Raw genomic sequence first — 5,321 nt, forward strand, 5'->3', positions numbered from 1 at the left:
AGCTTCACTTTTTCTGCCTAATATTTAAAGAGGGCCTAGTTGTAAGGTGGGGAGGGGTGGGGAGGAGCTCCATTTCCCCTTCAGTCATGGTTGCCCTTCCCAGGCTTCACTTCTGAATAAAGTTTGTTGGTCTGGGCTCTTTCCTTATCCTGATAACCTCATGACTCAGTTTCCTTACAATAATATATATTCGTGCACAGGTCATTGTGTGACATAGGCACATCCTTATTTACTGAACAATCCATATCTCTTGGACTGGGGCAGTTAAGTCTGGGTCCAAGGTCTTCATCAAGAACACCAGGACAGCTGGGCGTTGGTGGCTCAAGTTTGTAATCCTAGCTACTCTGGAGGCTGAGGTCTGAGGATTGCAGTTCAAAGCCAGCTTGGGCAGGAAAGTCCGAGTGAGACTGTTATCTCCAATTAACTACTCAAAAACTGGAAGTGGTCCGTGGCTCAAGTGGTAGAGTGCTAGCCTTGAGCACAAACATGATCAAGGACAGTGTTCATGTCCTGAGTTCAAGCCCTACAACCGACAAAAAAAAAAAATGAAAAAAGAAAACACCAGGACATGGTTGCTATGACAATGATATTTCTGTATCATCCCATAATTCATATTCCTAAGCTCTTACTGGAGTAACCTGACTCTGCTTAGTATATGTCATCTTCTAAGATCACAAATTTTGCTTCCACAGGAGGGAGGCTTACACATCCCATTGGTGCTGCCGCCATGTCTTTAGTGATTCCTGAGAAGTTCCAGCACATTTTGTGAGTACTCAACACCAATATCGATGGGGGGTGGAAAATAGCCTTTGCCAGCACTGCCATTAAGGGTGTGGGGCGAAGATCCGCTCATGTAGTGTTGAGGAAGGCGGACGCTGACGTCACCAAGAGGGCTGGAGAACTCACAGAGGATGAGGGGGAACGTGTGATTACCGCTATGCAGAATCCAAGTCAGTACAAGATCCCAGACTGGTTCTTAAACACACAGAAGGATGGAAAGGATGGAAAATGCAGCCAGGTTCTGGCCCATGGTCTAGATAATAAGCTCCGTGAAGACCTGGAGCAGCTTAAAAAGATTCGAGCCCATGGAGGGCTGCGCCACTTCTGGGGCCTTCGAGTCAGAGGCCAACACACCAAGACCCCATGGTCGCACTGTGGGTGTGTCCAAGAAGAAATGAGTGTAGGCCTTTTCTGTTAATAAATAGTTTATAGACAAAAAAATCCACAATTTTTTTCTAAGATTTTCTCTGAAAATTGAGATTACAATAACAATACCATTCATAACTAAATGTTGAATGAGAAAAAATAATTTTCATTCTTTGTACTGTAATATGGCTAGATTCATCTTACAGAATCTCATCCTCTGTGTGTGTGTGTGTGTGTGTGTGTGTGTGTGTGTGTGTGTGTGTTTGTTGGTCCTGGGTTTGAACTCAGCGTTGGGGGGTTGTCCCTGAGCTCTTTTCACTTAAGAACTAATGCTCTACCATTTAAGGCACAGATTCACTCCCAGCTTTTTTGATGCTTAAATGTAGATTATAGTCTCATGGACTTTTCTTCCCAGTCTGGCTTTGAACTAAGATCCACAGCTCTCAGCCTTCTGATTAGTTAGGATTACAGGTGTTAGCCACCAGCACCTGGCCATAATCTTATCCATTTTAAGATGAGGGTGCATGGTTTTACATTGTTGCAATTGTAGTAAGAAGTTTTTTTTTCTACTTTTTCCAATAGTGAAAGCATTCATATATTGCATTTGGACTTTGGGAGATTATTTGATATTAAGGAATATATGACATGGTGGATATGATTTAATTTAATTGGGTGCCTGTTACTATTTAATTTGCATTTATTTTTCCTTATTAAATTCACAAGTAAAATTTTTTGAAAGTATCTTTGCTTTTAAGAACTGTTTTGTCAGAATATTTTAATCAGAATGAAACATGGTTTACAGTTTGGCTTAAGCAGTATTTATAAAGATGTGAAATTGTTTAGGAGACACAAATGTAATAATTTCTCCCCTCATTGCCTTTTTTCATGCTACATTTAACATTTGGATTGACTATGTATCCCTGACAACATTTGAGCTTTTGACTCCAGGATTAATGGGTCAAAGTTACACCAAAAATTTTTCTAATAAATATTATGATGTAATCTTCAAAAAAAAAAAGAACTCGAGGGCATTGGAGAGGTAGCCTTATCTCCAGAGGCCCAGCTTATAGACAGATCATCAGAGAAGCTACCAATCAAATAGAATATCAAGTGAGCTATTTGGTGTTTTTAGTGGTCCATAAGTAGCTGGATATGTGGCAATAAAATTCAATAGCAATAGGAGCTGTGCTCACTTTTATTTTATTTTATTTTAATGTTTTGTCGGTTGTGGAGCTTGAATTCAGGGCCTGGGGGCTATCCTTGAGTTCTTTTGCTCAAGGCTAGTGCTCTACCACTTTAAGCCACACCTCCACCTCCAGTTTTCTGGTGGTTAATTGAAGATAAGAGTCTCTCACTAATCATGTTGAGCGAGGTAAGCCAAGAGCAAAGAGACAAACAGTACATGATCTCCCTGATAAGTGGATGCTAAATCCAAAATGTTAGGTGATACGACAAAATTAACAGGACTTAAGAAACAAAGAACTCCCACTCATCTGGTCGAACCACTACTAAATATCCCCATGCTGCTGATCACATGTATGGTGTGTATGTGTACACCGTTATACGTTATAGACTGTGATAGACAATTTGCTCCAGGAAAGTTAGAATGAACTAGTGACTTTAAATGAGCATCATTATTCCACAATACTGTGAAATTTGGGAAATTTTGTAATCACTTAATCACAATAAAAAAAAAAAGAACCTCGGGGAAGGTAGGGAGGGAAGGGACGGTAGGGGGGAAACAATGGAGGGGGTAACAATGATCAATAGGAAGTGTACTCATTACCTTACTCATGTAACTGTAACCCTCTGTATAGTATCTTTACAATAAAAAAAAAGAGTCTCTCATTGACTTTCCTACCCAGGCTTGCTTTGAACCACGATGCTTAGATCTTAGCCTCCTGAGTAGCTAGACTTAAAGGCGTGAGCCACCAGCACCTGGCCTTGTTTTTATTTTTACTTAAAATTTTGTGTTTGAATGAGTTTCTTCAGAGTCTGCTTTGACATATCTAGTGTGAATGAATTGTGCATCATCTGAGGAATTTGAAGAGACCTTGCTGGTTCATCTCTTAGCTGCCTTATAACACTCAGGAGGAATCATGAGTGATGGATACGGGTTAGGACCACTGATCACTCCCCATACCATGAAGACAAAGGAGAGTTATTCAGTCTTATCTATCAATTCTGTGGTGCTAAAGAGAGTACCTTGCGGCCACAATGGTGCTTGGCTGTTTGCCTTCACTTCCAGTCCTTAAGAGTAATATCACCTCATATTCCATAATATATTTGCTTCCTTGTTGTTTGCCTAAATTGACTTCGTAAAACCATTCTTTTTGTGGTGAGCACGTTGAGACTTCATTTCAGCTATCATAACAAAATACCATAGCCTAAGTGTCTTATCGAATAGAATTTTATTTTCTCACATGGAAGCTGGAAATTCAAGATTGGAATGCCATCATGGTTGGGCTCTCATGAGGAACTTTTTGAAGGCTTGTCATCACACGTAGAAGAAAGGAAGCATTCTCTTCTCAAGTATCTCTTCATATATGAATACTAATTTCATTTAGAGGGGGGAATGTACCCTCATTTGTTTATGTGGTGCTGAGGAATCGAAGCCAGGGCCTCAGGCATGCAAGGCAAGCGCTCTACCACTGAGCCACCTTCCCAGCCCCTGTACCCTCATTTGTGATTACATCCAAACCTAATTATTTTGCAAAGGCCCCATCTACAAATATCATCACGTTATGGGTTAGGTTTCCAGTGTGTGAGTTTTGAGGGATCCAAATAGGAAAAGATGAAGTAAACCTCTCACTCTTTGCAGATGACATGATCTTGTATTTAAAGAATCCCATGGAGGGCTGGGATGGTGGCTCAGTGGTAGAGCGCTTGCCTCGCATGCATGAGGCCCTGGGATTCCTCAGCACCACATAAGAAAAAAGAAAAAAGCCAGAAGTGGCGCTGTGGCTCAAGTGGTAGAGTGCTAGCCTTGAGCTGAAGTGAGGCCCTGGGATTCCTCAGCACCACATAAGAAAAAAGAAAAAAGCCAGAAGTGGCGCTGTGGCTCAAGTGGTAGAGTGCTAGCCTTGAGCTGAAGAGCTGAGGGACAGCACCCAGGCCCAGAGTTCAGGCTCCACGACTGGACCCCCCCAAAAAAAAGAATCCCATGGACTCCACTCCCAAATTATTCAAGCTGATTCAAAACTTTGGCAAAGTAGCAGGGTATAAAATTAACCCTCAGGGCTGGGAAGGTGGCTCAGGAGTCCCTGAGTTATATTCCCCAGCACCACATAAGCAAAAAGAAAAAAAAGCCAGAAGGGGCGCTGTGGCTCAAGTGGTAGAGCGCTAGCCTTGAGCTGAAGAGTTGAGGGACAGCACCCAGGCCCAGAGTTCAGGTCCCACAACTGGACTGAAAAAAATAAAAATAAAAAATTAAATTAAATTAACCCTCAAAAATCAATGGCTTTTCTGTATGGCAACAATGAGAAAAGCAAGGCTGAAATCAGGAAAGCAACTCCATTCGTAATAGCCCCACAAAAAACAAAGTACCTAGGAATTAACATAACCAAAGAAGTGAAGGACCTCTATCATGAAAATTGTAAAATTCTGAAAAAGGAAATCAAAGCAGAACTTAGAAAGTAGAAAAACCTTCCATGCTCCTGGATTGGAAGGATCAACATCGTGAAAATGGCAATACATCCCAAGGCTATCTATAAATTCAATGTGATACCTATCAATATTCCAACCTCATCCTTCAAGGAAATAGAAGAGGCAATCCAAAATTTCATATGGAAAAATAAAAGACCCTGGATAGCAAAAGCGATATGTAACAGAAAGAACAGTGCTGGAGGAATATCAATACCAAATTTCAAACTCTACTACGAAGTAGTGGTAATCAAAACAGCTTGGTACTGGCACAAAAACAGACCTCAAGACCAATGGAATAGAACTGAAAGCCCAGAACTGAACCCACAGACCTATAGCCATCTAATCTTCGATAAGGAAACTAAAAAATTAGAATGAAAGAAAGACAGCCTCTTCAGTAAATGGTGCTGGCAAAATTGCTTAATCACCTGTAGAAAACTGAAGCTAGGGGGCTGGGAAGGTGGCTCAGTGGTAGAGGGCTTGCCTTGCATGCCTGAGGCCCTGGGTTCGATTCCTCAGCACCACATAAGCAA

At 41.4% G+C, this 5,321-nt stretch overlaps 1 pseudogene; it reads left to right on the top strand.

Annotated features, from left to right (window-relative positions):
- Window positions 1-722: 722 nt before the first annotated feature.
- Window positions 723-1,178, top strand: LOC105996664 (annotated as a pseudogene).
- The last annotated feature ends 4,143 nt before the right edge of the window (window positions 1,179-5,321 follow it).

The sequence above is a fragment of the Dipodomys ordii genome, unplaced genomic scaffold (genome assembly GCF_000151885.1).
Source record: "Dipodomys ordii isolate 6190 unplaced genomic scaffold, Dord_2.0 Scaffold134, whole genome shotgun sequence".
Classification (NCBI taxonomy): Eukaryota; Metazoa; Chordata; class Mammalia; order Rodentia; family Heteromyidae; genus Dipodomys; species Dipodomys ordii.